Source organism: Dipodomys ordii, unplaced genomic scaffold (assembly GCF_000151885.1).
Source record: "Dipodomys ordii isolate 6190 unplaced genomic scaffold, Dord_2.0 Scaffold8, whole genome shotgun sequence".
In the NCBI taxonomy this organism is placed as follows: Eukaryota; Metazoa; Chordata; class Mammalia; order Rodentia; family Heteromyidae; genus Dipodomys; species Dipodomys ordii.
Window position 1 is genome coordinate 27,357,915 of NW_012267224.1, and position 23,628 is coordinate 27,381,542.

The 23,628-nt window shown below is 37.6% G+C and overlaps 1 protein-coding gene across 1 annotated transcript in view; it reads right to left on the reverse strand.

The window, feature by feature from the left end:
- Clock (clock circadian regulator) overlaps positions 1-23,628 on the reverse strand; it is a 75,132-nt gene that overhangs the window by 50,646 nt on the left and 858 nt on the right. The window contains exons 2-3 of the mRNA XM_013009062.1: positions 23,262-23,347; positions 3,115-3,204 (exon numbers count right to left, since the gene is read on the reverse strand). The gene's annotated coding sequence lies outside the window, so the exon portion shown is untranslated. The remainder of the gene's footprint in view (positions 1-3,114; positions 3,205-23,261; positions 23,348-23,628) is intronic.

Genomic DNA, 23,628 nt, shown 5'->3' on the forward strand with positions numbered 1-23,628 from the left:
GGCTGGGAAGGTGGCTCAGTGGTAGAGCGCATGCCTTGCATGCCAGAGGCCCTGGCTTCGATTCCTCAGCACCACATAAGCAAAAAGGAAAAAGCCAGAAGTGGCGCTGTGGCTCAAGTGGTAGAGCGCTAGCCTTGAGCTGAAGAGCTGAGGGACAGCACCCAGGCCCAGAATTCAGGCCCGACAACCGGACCCCCCCCCCAAAAAAAAAAGTTCAACTTTAAGCTGAGTCATATCTGCTATCCTAGGCTGAGATCTGAGAATTCAGGTTTGAAGCGGCCCAAGCAGACTCCTGTAGACTTTTATGTCCAATTAACCAGCAGAAAAGGCCAGGACTGGAGGTATAGCTCAAGTGATAAGAGTGCCAGCTGAGCCAGGTGCTGGCGACTAAGGACCTATAAGCCTAGCTGTAGAGGAGGCTGAAGTCTGAGGATCAAGGCTCAAAGCCAACCCAGGTAGAAAAAATTCTTATCTCTAATAAGCTACAAAAAGCCAAAAATGGAGCTGTGGCTCAAGCGGTATAGCACTAGCCTTCAGCAAAAAAAGCAACGGGATAGCATTCTGGCCCCAAGTTCTAGCCCCATTATAAGCACATGGAGGGGGAGGGGGCTGAGAAGGTGGTTCAGTGGTAGAGTGCTTGCCTTACATGCATGAGGCCTTGGGTTCGATTCCTCAGCACCACATAAACAGAAAAAGCCAGAAGTGGCGCTGTGGCTCCAGTGGTAGAGAGCTGAAGAACTCAGGGACAGTGCCCAGGCCCAGAGTTCAAGCCCCACAAATGAAAAAAAAAAAAAGCACATGGTGGCAGGGGGAAGGTCTACTTTATATCTTTATTTAAAATTTAGAAAATAAATTAATGTATAACTTCAAACCAGAGAAAAAAAAGGTATTATAAAAAAGATTTTGTACTGTTTCTCAAATGTAGGGGATGTAGCCCTTAATAAATAACACTGGCATATGTGGTTATGGCTGCAGAAGTAGAATTGTAATGGGTTAAGAATTCCTAAAAGATAATGATTTCAGGAGTCAGAAGGATAAAAAGAATCAACACATAGTGACTTTTAAGTATCTAGAGTACCATTTGCAGACAGAATATCTAATTACAAAATGTTAACATTAGAACAGACTTTAAAGATCACACCCCTCTGGTTACTTATGGTAATCAAAGAGGCTAGATGTATCACTAGAACAAAAAGAACAGTGCAAAGCAAACAACCATTTGGTATAAATTTAAAAGAAGAGCTTTAAGAGTTCAGAGGTAAGAACAAAACTTAATTTGTCATCCAGTAAACAATGACGATGTTTATTAAAAAGCAGAGGGCTGGGAAGGTGGCTTGGTGGTAGACTACATGCCTTGTATGCATGAGGCCCTAGGTTTGATTCCTCAGAGCCACATAAGCAGAAAAAGCTGGAAGTGGCGCTGTGGCTCAAGTGGTAGAGTGCTAGCCCAGAGTTCAGGCCCCACGACTGACAAAAATAAATAAGTAAAAATTAGAAACTAAGTGGGGGCTGGTGGCTCACACCCATAATGCTAGCTACCCAGGAAGATCTGAGGCTAGAGGTTCGAAGCAAACCCAGGCAGAAAAGCCCCCATGAGACAATTAATTGCTCAAAAACTGGAAGTAGAGCTGTGGCTCAAAGAAGTAGAGCACCAGTCTTGAGCTTTTAAAAAGAGCTCAGTGCCTATGCTCTGAGTTCAAGCCCCAGACTAACAAAAACAAAACAAACAAAAAAGAACTAAGAACTGGCAAGAGGAGAGGGAGAATGGGCAAAAAACAGGCATAGTGAGTGGCATATGCTTGAAATCCCAATTGTCAACTGGTTCAGGCAGAAGGATCCCAAATTGAGGATGGCCTGTCTCAAAACAAAACCCTCTAGGATATAACTATATACATAGGAACACACACACACACACACAGCATAGCTATCTATATACATATATATAGTATGAATATAGTATATATAGTAAGGATACTATAAAGTATATTCATATATAGACTATATCCATATCTATGTAGATATAATTACATCTACATAGCATATAAAGTTTATGGATAATGTATCTATAAAAATGTAATATCCGTATGTGTGTGGAAAGGGAAAAAATTTAGATTCACCCTTTTTATAGTAAACAACAAACTGATTTTTGTTTTGTTTTGCTTTGTTTTGAGACATTCTTGCCATGGAGTCCCAGCCTGCTTGATATTCACTATGCAGACAGGTTGGTGTCAAACACTAAGGCCTCCTACCTTAACCTTTCAAGTGCTAGGATTACAATGAACCCCCCCCTCCCCCCGCTGGAAAGACTATATACTCTTGAATCATTATTCTTTGTTTTCGTATTTTCCATTTATTTTCTTAATTCCATCTTCTCGGAATCCGCTTTATTTGAATGTTACAGTTCTTAGACTGTGCTCGCTCTCTCTCTTGTTTTATATTTTCTCTTTAATTTTCCTTCTCTTTTTCATTGTGTTTAATAGTTAACAAAGCAATTTTATTCTTTAATTCTTTTTTAGTTGTTTGTCTCTCATATTTTATAGTGTAGCACCTCTTCTTGTGTTTTATGCATTCCTCTTACTTCCATTTTCCCTAACTTGGTATCTTGTCTTTTGGTTTGATCTTTGTCTCTCACATAATAGGGTTTTCTCAAGTATCTAGTAATCTCTGGCCACAAGTTCAGATTTGGGGGAGGAAGGGAGCACTAAAAAGATCACTGAAAACTATGTGATAAGGCTATTTTCTATTAACTTTACTGCAGAGATTGTAGGCTGAATATTTCTTTGGAAAATCTGCATGCAATTGGGTTCACAGAAAAAAAAACTTCCACAACTCTTACTGGAAGAGTATAAAAATCTGGTAGCCATGGTTCTTAATCTCCTCAATTTCATTATGTTCATGCCATTCTCAGTTATGTTTGCTACTTTTTTAGTCTTTTGCTACAGAATAAATAAATCCCTTAGATTTCTGCTACCATTTAAAAACAGGTGTGACATTGATCAAGATATACTGTATTCATGAACTGCTTTGTTAAATGACAGCTCCTTTGTACAATTGATAATAGTTTTTAAATATGCTCTGCTACCATGCTACAATTTTAAAGGCATCCATCATTACCTTTTGCACTTTTCCAAACTTTCAAATAGATTTCTCAGATACTACAGGTTCAAGTTCTTTTCTATATGACTGTTCATCAACATCAGAATTCTGTTTAAACAAGAGAAAAAAGTTAGCTTTATTCAACTCACAGAATATTTCTCAACCTACTCAGAATTCTGTCACGAAAAATGTTTTACTTCCTTTCTTTCAGCAGTACCGGAATTTGAACTCAGGGCTTTACACTTGCTGAGCAGTTGCTCTACCATTTGAGCAACTCCATCAGCCATGAAAAATGTCTTAAATAAAACATTTTAAAACTAATAACATTTATAACCATGCCATAAAACATATTAACAAACTTAAATCCTACAAATTATTTCTGAAAAAGGAAAAAGACTTTAAAGTCATAAATCACAAAATTATAAAATATATTCACAAATATACAATACTAAATGGATGTAATTGGTGACATTAATAATGAAGGGGAAACAGTACAACTTACAGTTTTAGCTAAGATGTCTCATAAAAGACACTAAGTAATCACAAAGAATTTATACATGGGAACAATTATATGGAAACACAATATAAAACTCTTAAATAAAAAAGTCAATCAGGTTGGGCACCCGTGACTCACACCTGTAACTTAGCTACTCAGGAGACAGAGATCTGAGGATCAAGGTTCAAAGCCAACCAGGGCAGGAAAGTCTGTGAGGATCTTATCTCCAATTAACCACCAGGAAACTGGAAATGGCACTGTGGCTCAAGTGGTAGAGTGCTCACCTTGAGCTGAAGAGCTCAGGGACAGAACCCAGGCCCAGAGTTCAAGCCCGACAACCACCACCAACAACAACAAAAAAAGTCAACCAATACAAAGGAAGACAGCAAGAAAGGTAAGGAACAAGAGAGCTACAAGGTAGAAAAGAGCCCTTCTTCTATGGTAGTTAACTGCTTTAAATATAACTGGATTAAACTCCCCAGTCTAAGGATGTAGAGTAGCTGCATGGATTTAAAAACAAGGTCCAAGTATGTGTCATCTACAGTTAAGTTTAAGACTACACAAAAGGATGGAAAAAGTTATTTCATGCAAATGAAAACAAAGAAAGACAGCATAAGTGGCTATCCTATATCAGACAAAATAGACTTTAAGTAAAAAAGTATTTTAAGAAACAAGGACATTTATATTAAGAAAAGGGTCAATTCATTAGGAACCTACAGCAACAAAACAGAGATTTTAATTTCCTACCTTTCAATAATGGACCTGTCATCCAGGAGAAAACAAAGAGCAGACTTAAATAACATTATAAACCAAACAGATAGACTTAACAGACATATAGAACATTTAACCCAAAAGCATCAGAATATACATTTTTTCAAGTATACAGAGAATATGATTATGACAGATCACATTTGTTCACAAAACAAGTTTTAACAACTTCATGTCAGACATGGTTGCACAAGCCTGTTATCTCAAACTTGGAAGGGTAAAACAGAGAATCAAGTTCCAGATCAGCCTGGGTTATATAGCAATTTCCAGGACTGAGACTCAGGGTTATATAGAGAGATCTTGACTCAAAACAAAACCAAAACACAAATTAAAGACTGAAATGATAAGTACCTTTTCTGACCACAATGGAATGAGAACAGAAGTCAGTAACAGAGGAAAACTGGGAAATTTGCAAACCTGTAAAAACTAAACAATGTATTCTTAAAATATCAAGGAAAATATCAAAAGGGAAACTAGAAAATATTTTGAGACAAATGAAAACACAAGTGATAAAAATTTATAGGCTAATGCCTGGTGCTGGTGGCTCATGAGTATAATTCTAGCTACTGTGGTGGCTGAGATCTGGGGATCATGTTTCAAAGCCAGCTCGAGTAGGAAAATCCAAGAGACTCTTACCTCCAATTAACCACCAGAAAATCAGATGTGGAACTGTCTAAAAGTGGTAGAGCACTAGCCTTGAGCAAAAGAGCTCAGGGACAGTGCTCAGGCTCTAACCCTGAGTTCAAGCTCAGTTGTGGGGCTTGAACTCTGGGCCTGGGTGCTGTTCCTCAGTGCTTCAGCTCAAGGTAAGCGCTCTACCACTTGAACCACAGTGCCACTTCCAGTTTTCTGGTGGTTTTCTGGGGGGGGGAGGGGAGAGAGAGAGAGAGAGAGAGAGAGAGAGAGAGAGAGAGAGAGAGAGAGTGTATGCTACAATAAAGCAGGGAGGGAATGTCACAGCAACAAATGTCTACAGTAAAAATTAAGAAATGTGTCTGATATGAAAGTATTTGTCCTGGGCTGGGAAGGTGGCTCAGTGGTAGAGCACTTGCCTTGCATGCATGAGGCCCTAGGTTTGATTCCTCAGCACCACATAAGCAGAAAAAAAAAAGCTGGAAGTGGCACTGTGGCTTGAGGTGAAGAGCGCTAGCCTTGAGGTGAAGAGCTGAGGGACAGCACCCAGGCCCAGAGTTCAGGCCCCACAACCAGACCCCCGCCCCCCTCCCCAAAAAAGAAAGTATTTGCCCTGATTTAAACATTATTTCTTGTTAACCTTTACAGTGCCTATATTTCTAAGAATCAGTTAAAAATAAGCTTAAAAGGAAAGAGCTCATGTGATCCAATATGTTTTCTAACTTTCCAAGATGAAAATGCTTTTGAAAGGTCTTGCAAAAATATAACCAATATCATAACAAGGTATAAAATATTTTGACATCTGGAAAATCACACTTTTAAGCAAAAAAAACAGAATTTTAGGTAAGGAATTCTGTGCTTTGCATGCTTTAAAATTATCATGAATAATTGAAACTGAGAAATATCTAGTATTTGAATGTTATATATTATTTTATATGATTTGGCATTGATTTGATTAATAATAATCAGCATTAGAAATAAGGAACATCACTGTTACCTATTATCAAATATCTATTGCAGATATAATTCTAGCATGTTGAAATCTCTAATTTTATTACATTATAGTGGTGCTTAATAATAAAAAGTGAATTTTACTCTCCATAGTATTTCTTATATTAAAAACTTCTGAAACTTTTAAAGTAACTGTTACTCATAAAATGCTTCATGTTTTATTATTTTGTTTCATCATTAATACTTAAAAATATATAAAGTAATATTAAATAATTAAGAAATGTTGGGGATGTCACTCAGTAGTAGGTCCTGGTAAGGCCCTGGGTTCAAATATCTAACGCTAAAATAAATTTAAAAAATTTAAGATCTCAAACAACTAACCTTATAACCTCAAAGACTAGTTGAAGAACAAATTGCACACTTTACTTTTTCTTTAGCATATTCTAAAATGTCTCCCATGAACATGTATTATTTTTACAATTTAATTGTTGTTTTTCCTTTTAATTGTTCAGTATTACAGTCCTTTTTGCCTTCCCTCCTTCCTTCCTTTTTTCCCTCCATCCTTCCCCCCTTTCTCTTTCATTCTTTCTTTGTATATAAAAGGAGTAATGTTAAATATATATTACCTATTCCAGAAATAAAACATTGAGTAACGCAAGATTAATTTCCTGTGTCCTTAAGAAAAAAATCCTTTCAATTTCATCTAATTAATGACATTAATTATTGAGAAGTTAACTTGAAAACTTGAGATAAAAAGATTAAACTAGCTGGGACCATGGCTCAAATGACAGAGTGCTTGCCTAGGAAGCATTAGTCACTAAACTTATACTCTAGTATGGAAACTAACCCAGTAAGCTACTGACCCAGTGACCTACTTTGCAATTTAGATTGTTAAGTTTACTATCACATATATTTTGTTGACTAAAGTCAACATTAATTAACAATGGTGCCAAAATTTAATTGGCTAATATAATTAATGTAAAACCAAGCAGTAATAATCCTTTAAGTATATTTAAACCCATTTATGAAAGATTCTAGCTTCCTATTGCATACTGCAGATTATTAAGAGTATTATAACTGAAAAGACAGTTATTCCCAAGAGAGCACTTTTAAGGAGCAAAGGCCCAAACACTTTCAAAATTAACAATTCAACATATGAGAAAAAGTAAAATTAAACCAAACTCCTCACTGTATTTAATATTGCATGGTTACACTAGCTTACCTCTTCAGCTGATTTAACATATTGGCAAGACAGAACATACTCTTGATTCTATAAGCAGAATACCAACTTAAATGAAAACTGACATCTGAGAATTAAGAATAACACTTCCAGCCGGACACTGACGCCGGTGGCTCATGCCTGTAATCCTAGCTACTCAGGAGGCTGAGATCTGAGAATCACAGTTCAAAGCCAGCACCGGCAGGAAAGTCCCTGAGACTCTTATCTCCAGCAGCGCTGTGGCTCAAGTGGTAGAGTGCTCGCCTTGAGCTGAAGAGCTGAGGACCGCGCCCAAGCCCAGAATTCAAGCCCCATGACCGACCAAAAACAAAACAAAAAAGAATAACACTTCAAACCAGTTTTATGAACTTTTCTTTTTCTTTTCTTTCTTTTTTTTTTTTTTGGTCAGTCGTGGGGCTTGAACTCTGGGCCTGGGTACTGTCCCTCAGCTCTTCAGCTCAAGGTGAGCGCTCTACCACTTGAACCAGTGCCACTTCCAGTCTTCTGGTAGTTAATTGGCGATAGAGTCTCAAAAACTTTCCTGCTCAGGCTTTGAACCTCAATCCTCAGATCTCAGCCTCCTAAGTAGCTAGGATTACAGTGTGAGCAACTAGCACCTGGCTCCAGTTTTATGAACTTTTTTTTTTTTGGGTCCGGTCATGGGGCCTGAACTCTGGGCCAGGGCGCTGTCCCTCAGCTCTTCAGCTCAAGGATAGTGCTCTACCACTTGAGCTACAGCACCACTTCTGGCTTTTTTTCTTTTTGCGTATGTGGTGCTGAGGAATCGAACCCAGGGCCTCATGCATGCAAGGCAAGTGTTCTACCACTGAGCCACTTTCCCAGCCCTAGTTTTATGACCTTTAATGAACCAGACAAACAAAATAACTCCAGCACCATATCTCCTTATCAGAGATGAGAATGAGCCCCCTGAGAATGTCTTCAGCTTCAAATAAACCTCACCTAAATCTGATGATTCAGGGAAAACTAAATTCCCAGAATGAAATGCATACTGAACAATCTGTACCAGAACTCTCAACTTATATATACCTGGCCTCTATATTAACCCTGAGGTATCAAATAATGTCTTCACCATTCATAGCCTAATTCTTGCAATTTGTAAGTACATTAACTATCTGGCAAAAAAAGAGGGGAAGGAGACTTTATAGATGTAATTAAAGAGATAGATCCTGAGATGGGGGAGACTTTTCTGAATTATCCAGGTGGATCCCACTTAGTCATATGAGTCCTTAAAAGCTAAGGAATTTTCATAGCTGGGCTCAGGGGACAGAGAGAATCAAAAAGATAAAATTTCTGGCTTTGAAGTGAAGGAAGTTGCATTTCTAAACTGCAGAATCTGATTGATTGATTTTTTATTGTGTTGGTCCTGAGGCTTGAATTCAGGGCCTCGGCACTATCCCAGAGATTTTTATTCAAGACTAGTGTTCTACCACTTGAGCTACATACAGCTCTCTGTCTGAATTTTTGGTGTTAATTGGAGGTAAGAGTCTCAGGGCCTTTCCTGCCCTGGCTGGCTTCAAAACACAATCTTCAGACCTCAACCTTGTGAGTAGCTAGGACTACAGGGACGAGCCACCAGTGTCCCACAAATTTTAAGCCATCAAGGTAGTGATCATTTGTATAGCAGAGAAACAACCAAACCCTGGCTTCTCTTGATAAATCTGCCTCCCACAAACCTTTTTCCCTTACTATTTATAATAATCTGCCTAGAAGAGCATTCAAATAAATTCTATTGTGCTCTGTATTCCTTTTATTTCATTTCAGTGAACAGATTAAAAACTCAAGACTTCCAGGTCATCTCTTTTCACCTGATCTGTTTCTGTATATTCTGTATTACTACTACTCTGACCCTTGCTCTGTTCCTTTCTCACTTTCCAAAAATCCTTTCACTGTGTCCTCTGAAACTCAGGTGTGGCATCATCAAAATCGCTTATTTCTTCAGCTCTCCTCTTTATCTTACTTGCACCGACAGATACCTCAGTCTTATCTAGGAGTTCTGCTCTAGCTCCAACAGTTTCAACCAAGGCTATTTTCTTTCCCTTGTCTCAGATAAAAAGAACCGCTAGGAAGTAGACTTCCTTAATCCTGTCATTTCTTAGTCATTTTCCTGTCTCACCTCCCTAAAACCCAAGCATTGACCCTCAGACCACTAGCCTTTTACCCGCTATTCCTCTTCCTCATCACGGCCACCCACAAATCCTCAGGGTAAGCCCTTCCCTTCCCAACAGAGGTTCTACCCTTCCAGCACCTATTTTCTTCTAGTTTTAGATTTCACTTGATACAAGACGACAAAAACACAAACATTAAAACAAACAAACAAAAACCTGGCAGCCAGGCACCAATGGCTCATGCCTGTAATCCTAGCTACTCAGAAGGCTAAGATCTGAGGATCCCAGTTCAAAGCCAAGCCCAGTCAGAAAAGTCTGAGAGACTCTTATCACCAATAAACTACTCAGAAAAAGCCAGAAGCAGCACTGTGGCTTAAATGGTAGAGTGTTATCCTCGAGAATGGAGAGGCTCAGGGACAGCCCAGGCTTGGAGTTCAAGCCCCAGGACCAGCAAAAAACAACAACAACAAAAACTGGCAATATAGCCAGTTTGTACTTGAAAATAAAGATCCCAGCCTCCTCATCTTTGCTAGGCCCTAAAAGAAAAAAAAAAAAAAGGTCTTCGTTTTCTCATCTTCACTGGGAAGTCAACTTCTTATTTTACTAAAGGCACCAAGGACAATGTGAATATATTTGACATGGTCAGAAAAAATCAAATATAAAGATAGTCTATCAAATATAAAGATAGTCAGATCATTCAACTTCATCTACGAGGAATGCTTCATTATGGTTTTGGTACTCAGTCCTTCACACATTTATCCTAATGATGAGTCATTCCAGGGCGATTCCATGGCATAATGTGATGGCTAGTGTGACCTTAAGATAGCTCAAGAAGTATTGATAATAAAAACTTATAGTAATATCACCTAAACTTAAGAGTTCCTACTTCCAGCTACAATGTCTCATTATTTTTATGAAGTTTGAATACAAAGACTCTTGAGTAAACAGAGGCCTGCTTATTGTTGTCCTAGGTATTAACAACATATCAAATCTTTTTGTGGGGTAACTGAGGATTGAATTCCTGGCTGTATGCTCTACTACCCTTGACCCACACTCTCCTCTCCTAGGCCTTTGGCTTTCAGTCTGGTTTTTCAGACAGGGCCTCATGCTTTGCCAGGCCAGTCTAAGACTGTGATCCTCCTATCTGAGTGGATGGGAAAACAGGCATGTACTACCACATCCCACCCAATGCCTTCGTAATAAACTTGAATTGATCTTCACAGAAAATCATTATTCAAACCAAGATTCAATTAATCACTATATAAATGCCACAATGTTAGTGAAAAACTAAACAAACATCCTATTTATTAGCTTCCTGTGGTTGCTGTAACAAGTTATCAAGAAGATAATAGATTAAATCAACATAAGTATATTATTTTACAGTTCTATGATCAGAGTCACTAGGCAAAATTAAGGTGTTGCCAGGCTGCATTCCTTTTTTGGAACCTCAGGCAGAGAATGTGTCCTTCTTTTTTGAGCTTAGAGACACAGCAGACTACATCCCTCAGGTCATGGCTCTCTTGTCTATCTTCAAACCAGATCTTCTCAGGCTGCCACCTCTTCCACCCCTTCCTCTTCCCTTCTACTCTTGTTAACCTTAATTCTTCTTGGTCATGCCATCTAACATATTTGCAGGTTCTGGAAATCAGAAATTCTCCAAAAGACCCTTATCCTGCCTACACATGCCATGAATCACAAAGCCTCTCTGTAATAAAACAAACTAGAATCTCTTAAAGATAAACCATCAGGGCTGGGAAGGTGGCTCAGTGGTAGAGCGCTTGCCTTGCATGCTCAAGACCCTGGGTTCGATTCCTCAGCACCACATAAGCAAACAGAAAAAAGCCGGAAGTGGCGCTGTGGCTCAAGTGGTAGCGTTAGCCTTGAGCTGAAGAGCTGAGGGACAGCGCCCAGGCCCAGAGTTCAGGCCCCACGACCGGACCCAAAAAAAAAAAAAAAAAAGATAAACCATCAAAGAATAATTTGATCAATTAAAAAGACTCCACCACCATATCCATAACTTACTAGTTCTTTCATATTTCTTCAAGAAAATTGAAAAATAATTGATGTTATATGGCAGAACAGGCTTTCTATAGGGAATCTTCTAAATGGAAATTTTATTATTCAGAGGTTCAAATGAATGAGAACATATTTTTCCTTCTGGAAAAATACTTAGTTGCCATATCATGTATAAAAATTGCATAATTTGTTTCAACCAAATGTATAAACACTATAAATTAAATCCCACTTTGCCCAAAAGTCCATTATGTGTGTGAATTTCTAAGCTAGAGCTCTAAAAAGAAAAAACAGGAAAACTATATAAAAAAATACTAGAGCTTGCATATATTTATAAACCTATGCTTAATATTCCCAATATGACATTTTACCTATAATACTCCATCAACAAAGACACACTTAATGTGTCATTCAGAACAGATTTCTTCTCAAGGCCATGAACAGTCCTCTAACTTTCTGCAGTGTAATCACTTCATTTAAAAAGGCAGTTGTTTTGACCTATTAAAACTTGGGTAAACTGCCAAGTTGCTTTTGTGCAGCCAAGTGGGCCAAGCAAGTTTACAACCATCTGAACACTAGTTCAAATAAGCATCCCGAACCACAGACTATTCTGAAAATAACCACCATAAAGCAGTTCTTCTTCACTAAAATAATCATTATAGCTAAGTTTATGTTTAAGATAAAATTTATCCCCTTTAAACTACTAAGATTTTGCAATCTGATTTACTTGCTGACCTTTTCCATTTATTTCTCTGGCCCTAATTATATCCAAAGCTTTCAAATAAAAACAAACACATTGGTATATTGCTTAGATGATAATTATTTCTGTAATTTAAAACTATGAATTACAGCTGGGCGATGATGGCTCGTGTCTGTAGTCTAGCTACTCAGAAAGCTGAGTGAGATCTAAGGATCATGGTTTGAAGTCAGCATGGACAGGAAAGTTAGTGAGGCTGTTATCTCCAATTAACTACCAAAAGAGCTGGAAGTGGAGTTGTATGTAGCTCAAAGTAGCAGAGTGCTAGCCTTGAGCATAAAAATGCTCAGGGAGACTACCCAGGCCCTGAATTCAAGCCCTAGGACCATCAGACACAGACACAGATACAAAATAAAATAAAACAATGACTTATTACAGATTATAGGAAATATGTGGTTACCCCACTTATTCACTAGCCAGAAATGTACAACACTGTTACCATGTTTCACAGAGTAAAAGATGGACTTAACAAGTTTTGTAGAATAGAGAAAGAGTCTTTCTTGATATAGAAGACACAAGATTTGATGAGAATGTACTGATTTACTAGTTAAACGATTCTTAACTTTCTATCATCTCCATTCTGCTACTGAGCTCATGCAGTAAATTCATATTTTGTATACTTTTTAGTTCCAAAACCTATTTTATTAATTTATTTTTAATAAGAAAATTTTAGACTCTTAGAAGCAAATCTCACAAACATCTATTTTTCCATTCAAGTATTTACTTTTACTAAGGAGCATGAGCTATTTTAAGATCATTTTTGAAAACTCCATACTCTAGATCATCTCAGAGTCAGTATCTAGTTATTCCTGTCCCCTTCCTTCCCCCCCACCCACATCCTCTTAAAAACGGCCATAGCTAGGCACCAGTGGCTCATATCTGTAATCCTAGCTACTCAGGAAGCTGAGATCTGAGAATCATAGTTCAAAGCCAGCAAGGGCAGGAATGTCTATAGGACTTTTATTTCCAATTAACCACAAAAGTGGAGCTATGGCTCAAGTGATAAAGCACTATCCTTGAGCACAAAAAGCCCAGAGACAGTACCCAGGTCCTGAGTTTGAGCCCCAGGAATGGAAGGGGACTAAAAGGCCAGTTTTCCTATTTCTTTGTATAGCAAACAATTTTAAAATATATTCTGGACATATTGAATATTAAAAGTTATGTGACTGAAGTGTAGATTTTAACATTCTCTGGAGAATCTGCTTTTCTTAAAAGTTTATACCAGGCTGGGATGTAGCTCAGTGGCAAAGCGCTTGCCTAGCAAGTGCAACGTCCTGGGTTCGATCCCCAGTACCAAAAAAGAAAAGACAAAAAAAATATATAGTTAAAAAAAAAAACCCAAACAAAAAGTTTATACCATGTCTTGTCTTTCCTTCTTAGAATGATGGTCCAACTGTAAGTTCAGTTTTCAATTTTCAGTGCCTTTGGGTTTATTCTCTGAAGACATAATTCAAGAATAGTGGTTTACATTGCAGTTCAGTTCTCTAATCTGGACTGTTTATTTAGGTCTCTTCTAAGTATGTGTAGCTTCAATGAGGTGGACCTTTGTGCAGTCAGACATAATCATGGCTCTGTTCTCTCTGTGATTTCCAAATCCTGCTCTAGCTTCCAGGATCTTCTTTCCCAATTCTTTGACCAGAGAGATGTTTTTCTTCTCAGGGTCTTAAGTGTCTGTACCACCACAGTGATGAAACTTTACAACTAGAAGTTGACTCAGGGCAAGCAGGGAGTGAAAAGATGATATGAAAGGCCCTTTTACTTTCCTTTGGCTAGAAATGAGGTTCTTGGAGTTTTTCCTGTTTTACCCTATATATAGTGCTATAATTCAGCACTCCATTCTGTTAAAGCTGGGTTATAGAAAGAAAAAAAAAATGGTAAGCTCTCCACTGCACTAGGTATTCAAGTCCTGACTTCTACTGTTTGCTTTTTAGCATCTTCAGTTAACTTTAGTATTAGTTTTAATAAATCAAAAAGACTTACTGAATTTTGGCCTTTTATATTTTACCCATCTTCCAACAAGTTTTCAACTAATAGCTTTACAGTTACTGACTAATCATTATCTAGATTTATTATTTCATTAGGAATTACACAGTGCTAAATCACAAAATACATCTTTTGCCTAATATATCTTATGTAGTTTAACTCTTCTAAAGCTAAACTTCCCCAATTTGGTAATACTAGAAAATCATCTCTTTAGAAAAAGATAAATAAATAGTTGTGATTATTTTGTTTTAAATTTCCAATTATTTTTCCAATCTCTAGTTTTCTTGAGATTGTAAATCTATTTTTTGTTCTTGTTGGTGGTGGTCGGAGGGCTTGAACTTAGGGCCTTGTTGCTTTTCTTAAGCTTTTGCACTCAAGGCTAGTGCTCTACCACTTTGAACCACAGGACCACTTCTAGTTTTCTGGGTGGTTAGTTAGAGATAAGTGTCTCACAAACTTCCTGCCCCTGCTGACTTCCAGCCATTATCCTCAGATCTCAGCCTCCTGAGTAGCTTAGGATTACAGGTGTGAGCCACCAGAGCACAGCTTGTAAATACCTTTTATATGATCTTATTTTTACACAATATCCTATGGGATAACAGTTTTAAAAAGTTAAGTTTTTGAAGAAACTACAAGGAAGTTTCATTATAAAATGAGATTCAGTGGAAGAGGTAAGAAAGCTCAGAACACTGAGATGAAAATATATACATGTTCCTATCCATGAGTAGGTCTTTTAGTGTGTCTATACATATACATATATTAAAGTTTTATAATGAAGCAGCTCTATGTTTCTTTGAGAGAATTAAGTCTTAGGTTAGTGACTTGTTTCTTAAACTTTCAGAAAATAATATATAATCTACTTATGAATTTGGCCAATGAGTTGATGCCCATCTGTAAAGAATGGATCTAGAGAAACTTGTCACATCAAAATTCTCTTCCAATTAGTGAATGTACCCCAAATGCCAATAAACAAACCTTTAGAGAAACTGAGATTACTGTGATTGTGTATAGATGATAGACAATGGAACCAAAACAGACGATGCTCTTTAAGTCAACAAACATTTACTGTGCATCAACTCTGTGTCACGTCTACGTTATCTGTAATGGATCCTCACAACAATGTACACACTCAGGAAACTTACAACTAAGCAAACACCAAAACTACTGTTGTTCTCTATTTTCTAAATGATGTATTTCAGTTCAAAGTGATGACTATGAACTAACCAGAGTAACATGTCAAGTAGATACTAAAATAAGTGTCTTCCACCATTTAATGTATAGCATTTAAATTGCCTGTCTGCAGAATTCCTTAACATTGTCTTCTAAATCTATCTAGACTATAAAAAGACAGTGAACCTTTATCTTTAAGGCTCTAGTTTTGTTCCACTGAATCAGCTGTCAACTGGTTTCCAAATAATGTACTAATTCTTTCACATAAAAAATAAAAATAACCGTAACAGGAAATTCAATGCATCAGGGGAAAAATAAACACTGAACAAAAGGTATTTGCAAGTGTCTTAAATATTTAAAGCTATTAAGACAAATGTAAAACCTGGCAAAAACTTTTTTAAAAAGTACTCTATTTTTCTGCACATTCCCATCACTATATACATTTTAAAGAAAAATAATGAGAGTCAAATTTTGACTTATTTCCTATTTTAAAATAGAGATATAGGTTAGTCTAATTACAATATGATTTATAATTTCTAGTAAAGAAAAAAGCCTAAGTCACCAAGAACTAGCACCAACTTACGCTTCCAATTTATTCCCACTCTATCTCACTCTAGCAGTCAACCTATACATACTCCTATCATAAAGAGCCAGGGTCATCTAACTTACTCTGCAGCGTAAGTTACCAATAATTACCAATAGGTGATTTTGATTTCAAGGCCCTGAAGTCTTTGCTACAACCACTTGACTGCCACTAGAGCTAAAAAGTAGGCCGATATAATATAACATAAAAAAACAAGAATGTCCATATTCTAATAAAGTTCTACTCATAAACACTAAAATATGGATTTCACTCATTTTTCACGGTACAAATTAGTATTCCTTAAGATTTTTGTCTTCAGCTATTAAAAAAAATTCAGACACAAGTTAGGCACCAATGGCTTACATCTATAAACCCTAATTACTCAGGAGACTGAGATCTGAGGATTGAGCTTCAAAGCCAACCCAGGCATACAAATCCAAGAGACACAGGCTCAAGGAATAAGAGTGCCACTGTGAGCAAAAATGCTGAACAAGAGCAAGAAGCCTGGAGTTCAAACCCAGATATCTGTGCAGTTACATGCATATACATACAATGTAAATGTTATTCGTGCGTGCGTGCGTGTGTGTGTGTGTGTGTGTGTGTGTGTGTGTGTGTGTGTGTCGGTTGTAGGGCTTGAGCTCTGGGCCTGTGTGCTGTCCCCCTCAGCTCTTCAGCTCAAGGCAAGTGCTCTACCACTTGAGCCACGGCACCACTTCTAGTTTTCTGGTGGCTAATTGGACTTTCCTTCCTGGGCTGGCTTTGAACAGTGATCCTCAGATCTCAACCTCCTGAGTAGCTAGGGATTACAGGCATGAGCCACTAGCACCCTGCTTAAATATTCTTAATTCATGATAATAAAATTAGGCCTAATAAAATCAGGCAGCAAGTTGACTTTGATAGTGTACAGATCCCCTGACAGAAGGAGACTATCTTGTGAACTAGAGTTGCAGTGGAGGGTTGGCCTCTCTTTACCTCAGTTAACTGATGTTTATAATCTCTAAACTGAAAATCTGACAGGAAATAACTCACTCTTATTCTACTTTTTACTCATTTGCAAATCACCTGGTTTATCTCAGAAAAGGACAAAAGTTGTAACTTATTTTTAAGGAGTAGCAGATATTTCAAAAGCTGATATTATGCAATTACTTCTGGGTTTCTATTATTCTACCAATAAGTAACTTTTCACATTGTTATGGTTTGGATATAAATTATCCCAAAAAGGCTTGCTCCCCAGGTGGTGGTGCTATTAGAGGATGATGGAATCCTGAAGGCTCCAATCTAATCAATGAATTTTCATTGATGAGTTCACAGGTCAATGGACTATTAGAGGAAGAGTTTGCACCAGAGAGAATGGATCACAAACCTGCCACACATATCTGTAAATGTACAGATATTTAAAAATAGCTAAACAAAACTTAGGATAAAGATACTCTAAAAGAATAACAATGGTTTCTCTTGGTGATAAGGGCTTCCAATATTTAAAATTTTTCATTTGTGCATTTTTGTGTGTTTCCAAAGCTTTTTATACAACCAAAGGAGATTAAGAAAGTTGACTACTTAAAATTAAATAATTTTAATGTAAATAATAAATCACTAGCTAAGCAAATCTAATCTCAGGGACAACTCCCATTTATGCTTTAAAACACACATAAAACAAAACCTTTGAAGCCAGGTTGCTGAAGGACTAGGACTGGACTATAATCCCAGCACTAGGGGAGGCAGGAGGGATGAGAGCTCAAGACCTGGGCCAGTCACCGGTGGCTCAAGCCTGTCATTCTAGCTACTCAGGAGGCTGAGATCTGAGAATCATGGTGAAAAGCCAGCTCAGGCAGGAGAGTCTGTGAGACTCTTATCTCCAATAAACTACTCAAAAAATCCAGAAATATCGCTGTGGTTCAAGTGGCAAAGTGCTAAACTTGAGCAAAAGAAGCTCAAGGACAGAGCCCAGGCACAGAGTTCAAGCCCCAGGCCTGGGGAGAAAAAGACCAGATCTGATTACTTAGTGAGTTCAAGGCCAAACCAAGCTATATGAGATCTGTCTCCAAAAAAAACAGAAATAACTATTATCCTCAATCCTCCCCTAAATATAAATAACCCATGCTTTCATTTTCTACTATTCATGAAGAGAATTAAAAATCTAGTTATTTGTACTTTTCATGTAGAAAGAAAAATGTTTCGGAAAAATACACAAAATAGTATACTATGAAAATAAAAATAATTAAAAAAATAAAATCTTTAACAAGTAAAAGAATTCTAAGACTTCTAAGACTTTACATATTATTTTTTGTGAAATGTACAACTGAAGTTGTAATTGGAGAGTTGGAACTGTATTTATGAGAAGTAGGAATTTATCACTTAACTCATAGAAACTACACATAACAGCACTATAAGCAAATGAATATAAACCAATCTAAAATGCTATTTGTCTATTAGTCTTTACTATTATTAGTCCATTATTCTATTGTTAACTTGTTGTAAAACTTAAAAGAGGTATATAAATCCAAGATTTTAGACTCAGAAAAGGAAAGGACATAATGTCCACTGATGTAATGTTTGCCAAAAAACTACACAAAGTATTTTATTTATGCATCTGCATAAAGTACTATAAGGAAGTAAATACAAAAAAACTGAAGTTTTACTATAGTATTAAACTGAGTAATTTTCTCTCCACAATGAAATTTTATTAAAATGTTCTGAGTAAATATTTCATTTGACTTAGCATCAGAAGTAAAAATGTGATGGAAAGATGAGAGTAAAGATGTCACTTTGAGAATGAGGGGAAGAAATAATTTCTTTTTAACACTAACACTTTGTACTTGACACACTTGATTCTAGACAATAGTTAACTGATAAAATTAAACCTGATGGGGTTAGGGGCCTTATGCCTGTAATCCTAGCTTCTAAGGAGACAAAGCTCCTGTTTGAGGCCAGGCAATGAATCAATCAACAAAACTGCTAGATGTGAGGAACGGCTCAACTGGTGGAATTGTTGGCCATAAACAGAACCAAAAACAAAACCCACTTAAACATCCTAGTTTCATATTTCTAACAATACTGAAATCTAAAAGTTACAGGCAGTAATGAGCAAAACAGCAAATAGCTCTGTTCTTTGGAAAAGATATATATTCATCTCATATATTATACCTACAACTCCTAAACATCTAACGCTAAGTAAGATGTAGCCAGCTGGCATGGATATCTCTGGCCTGTAATCCTACCTATTCAGGAGGCTGAGTTCTGAGGATTGCAGTTTGAAGCAGGAGTTCTGAGGACTGAAGTTTAAAGCAGGCCAGGGAAGAGAAGTTCCTAAGAGTCTTACCTCCAATTAAACACCAACAAGCCAGAAGTGGAGCTCTGGCTCAGGTGGTAGAGTGCTAGCCTTCAACATAAAAGCTGAAAAAGTGTCTAAGCCCTGAGTTTCATGCATATGCACACACACAGCTAAAATGTGATTTTTTTAATATTAAGATTGAAATACATATTTTTCCTCAAAACTGTACAACTACCAAAATGAAAGTGTTGCAAATAATCTCACCCCTTCAATTTTTTTTTTTTTGGGTCCGGTTATGGGGCCTGAACTCTCGGCCTGGGCGCTGTCCCTCAGCTCTTCAGCTCAAGGCTAGAGCTCTACCACTTGAGCCACAGCGCCACTTCCGGCTTTTTTATTTTTGCTTATATGGTGCTGAGGAATCGAACCCAGGGCCTCAAGCATGCAAGGCAAGCACTCTACCACTGAGCCACCTTCCCAGCCCCTCACCCCTTCAATTTTATGTTTCTTTTAAAAATCTATCATTTCCTATCTTGTAATTATTATAAATGCACATACACTTTTAACCATATCAAAGTACAAACCTACGGGGCTGGGAAGGTGGCTCAGTGGTAGAGTGCTTGCCTTACATGCATGAGGCCCTGGGTTCGATTCCTCAGCACCACATAAGCAAAAAGAAAAAAGCCGGAAGTGGCGCTGTGGCTCAAGTGGTAGAGTGCTAGCCTTGAGCTGAAGAGCTGAGGGACAGTGCTCAGGCCCAGAGTTCAGGCCCCACGACCGGACCCAAAAAATAAAAAAATAAAAAAAATAAAAATTAAAAAAAAAAGTACAAACCTACTGACCTCAATTGTACAGCAGTCAATAGTACTGCATTTTTAAAAAAGATTGTTGTGCAATTAACTAATGTTTAAAATTTTTATTGATATAGACTTTGCATACAGATATGCATGCATATATTCATGTAAAAAATTTCCAGGCTTTTATGTGTGTAGTGTTGGATAGGAATTGGAACCCAGGGTTTTGAACATGATAGGCAAGCAATGTTCCACTAAGGAACATCTCCAGTCTACATCTTTATATACACTTCATCTAATTGTAAACAGTCTTAAAACTTTGAATTTTCTGCAAGCTCTATCACCTCTAAAGAATTAAGACTGGAAATTGCTGCTTGCTGAGAGCCAGTGGCTCACACTCAGGATCCTGAGATCTGAAAATCATGGTTTGAAGCCAGCCAGAGCAGGGAAATCTATACTCTTACCTCCAGAAAGCTATCAAAGAGCAGGAAGTATAACTGTGGCTCAAGTGGTACAGTACTAACCTGGAGGAAAAAACAAAACAACAACAAATCCTCTGGAAGCATACAAAATGTATAGTCCTGGGTGAATCAGATGGATGTACACTATCAGTCGGTAGCTCAACATATACTCAATCAAAGGCCTTTAACCAAACAAGACCCTAAAACTAGCTCCAAAGAGTCCTACTTAAAAATTATGAGATCCATCTTTATATTGTATTCAAAATATAAGATATATCTCACATCAGTTTAACCTCTGTACAAACTATAAATTCCTCCACACCAACTGGTTCCCCAGTAGAAAAAAAAGTATTTCTTAAGGAATATACCACTTTAAACTTTCTGACATATTCCAGATCATTTCCCTATCCTGTAAGAAATAAAGAGAGACTAAACTGGCAGGAAGACAATCATTGAAGAACACAACAATAAGCCAGGTGTGGTAGTATATAACTATAATCTCAGTTGATGGAGGTAGAAAGATCTGGAGGCCAGCCTGGGCTACATGGTAATACACTTGTCTCCAAACTAAAGGAACAATTCCGTTTTCAAGACTGAAAAATACCTATTTGTAAATGTACAAAGATCTAGAATGATATACTCAAGTGTTAATAGTAGTTATCTCTGGGAAAAAATGTGAGATAGAAGTAGTGGTTTTTCATATAAAGAGGGTTTTTCCTTAGTATACAGACTATATAGCTATTACTTTCCATGAGCATCACTTTATTTCTGTAATAAAAATACAATTTACAGTAATATTTTGAAGTATAATCCCATTTGTTAGAAAGGCTATATAAATCTACATACATGGAATTCAAAGAAAAACTATGTACCATTTTGCACTACAGTGGTTACTATACACCTCATATCAAAAAGGAATACAATAAAGAACACTGGTAATATTAACAAAAATGCCTACAGCATCTGTTACCCACTATTAGCTACTCTGATTATACTGTATTAGACACCAGGAGTTTGCCTATGATCTCCCTAAAGAATATCCCTTTTCAGTCTTAACCTCAATGAAAAGGTTAGGTTGGCAGAACTAAAAAAATCATTATATTTACAACAACCATGGTCATAAAAATGTTAAAGATTTTTTTAAACCAAGAAAACACTGCCTGTTTTCTTTTTCTTTTCTTTTCTTTCTTTTCTCTTTTTTTTTGGGGGGGGGAGTCATGGGGGAAGAGGTGCCTGTTGTGGGGCCTGGGTGCTGTCCCTAAGCTTTTGAACTCAAGGCTAGCTTTTACCACTTGAACCACAGCTCTGCTTCTGGCTTTCTGGTGTTTAATTGGAGATAAGAGTCTTACGGACTTCCTGTCCAGTTGGCTTTGAATCATGACCCTCAAAACTCAGACTCTTTAGTAACTAGGATTACAGGTGTGAGCCATCACTGGCATGCAACTCTTTTTTTGCTTTTGCTTTTGTACTTGTACTCAGTGGCTCATACCCTCACTTGGTAGAGCTAGCACTCTACCATGTGAGTTACAACTCTACCTCCAGCTTCTTGCTGGTTAATTGGGGATAAAGAGTCTTACAGACTTTTCTGCCCAGACTGGCTTGAAAATGCAATCCTCAAATCTTAGCCTCCTGAGTAGCTAGGATTACAAGCGTGAGCCACAGTTACCCTTTTTATTTTATTTTTTGTAAGAAATAAACTACACACACACACACACACACACACACACACACACAGATTAATATATCTAATTTACTTAAGGAAAAGAAAAGCTTTCCACTCCCCAAAGCACATTAACCTATACAACCAAGTATATTATCACTGTAATGAAGCATCGTAGTAATGGGCCTGGGTGAGGTGAGTGGACCTTTGGAGGGAGGGCAGGATGTCAAAGAAGCAAAATTGTATACAAGTAAAACTTTTGAATAATATAAAGGGAGACACAAACAATATTATCAAAGTAGGATAATCCAGTTATTATGCCAAATGTAAACAGTATCATTGACTATTTTAGCAACTCAAATAATAATCTTTAAAATTGAATTTCTGGTGTTATGTTACAGATCTGTAATCCCACTACTTGGGAGACTGAGGCAGGAGGATTTGAGCTCCAAACCAGCTGGGGATACATAGTATCTTAAAAAAAAACAACCCTGAATTTGTCTGTGACCTCAACATTGTAAAAATTAAGGTGTAAATAATCATTAAATTGATCTTCAATGTTTTAGCTTTTCTGCTTAGATTTTTAAGTCACATTGAAAATGACTAAAAATCACCACAAATTAAAAACCAACTATCAGATACATTAAGAGGTAGACCTTTAATCTGTTCTTTGAATCTAAAAGTCACAAAAATTTTATATATACAATGTATTTATATTGTATATGCATTTCCCATCCTTTTGTCTTCAGACTGCTTCCTCATTAGTTCTCCAAAGTTTCATTAGTTAGAAAAACACAAATTCTATGCTGTTACACCCCCCTTAACACAAAGATGTACACTACTCTCACACTCTTCTATACCTAGCCTTTTTTTTTTTTTTTGCTTTATGACAAATTTTTGAAGTTTTCCATGGGGATACAGACGAACGCTTCCTCATTCTTTTTTCACGGCTCATCACAATTAGTTCTACCACATTTTCAGTCCCTTCTTCGGGCTAACCTTGAATGACATTCTGATTTAGTCAGCTACTGAACACATGGATTACTTTCCTTCCCACAAGATTTCAAAGAAGAAAAAGTTTTGGGGCGTCCCAAGGTATTTTTCAGAAGAAAGTAACTCATTAAATTTCATTACAAGAATGTTTTATTTCCAAACAGGTATCTCCTCCACCCCCATACAGGGGGACGGGATGGTCCACCTTGGAACAGTTTCTGCTCTAATCCCTGAAAGCCACCCCCCCCCCAAACACACACACAATCAGAAGAATCTTGGCATGAAATTACCTTTACTTTGATTTCAGGGTTCGACGTGTAGTAGCCCAATCCACAAAGACTGTGAAAGTTTCTTTGCTTCTTGTGCTTTTCTTTCACTGTGAAAGGAAGACATCGATTCTGTATTTTCAAGACGGCAGCTAGAAAGTCCGCGTGGCACGTTTCTAATCTCGAGAAAGCACAACCTGAGGTGACCTGTCATCTGCCGGGTCAGAGGTCGAGGCGGTGGCTGAGTGTCCTCCACTGGATTGACATCTGCACCAGTCCCTCCCCCCCCCAAAAAAAAACACTCCCCAGAACGCAAAGTCTGCGGCGCTACGCCCCGGACCAAGCCGCCAGGCCGGGGCGCGGGCGGAGCGCAGCGCGGGCGGCCAGACGG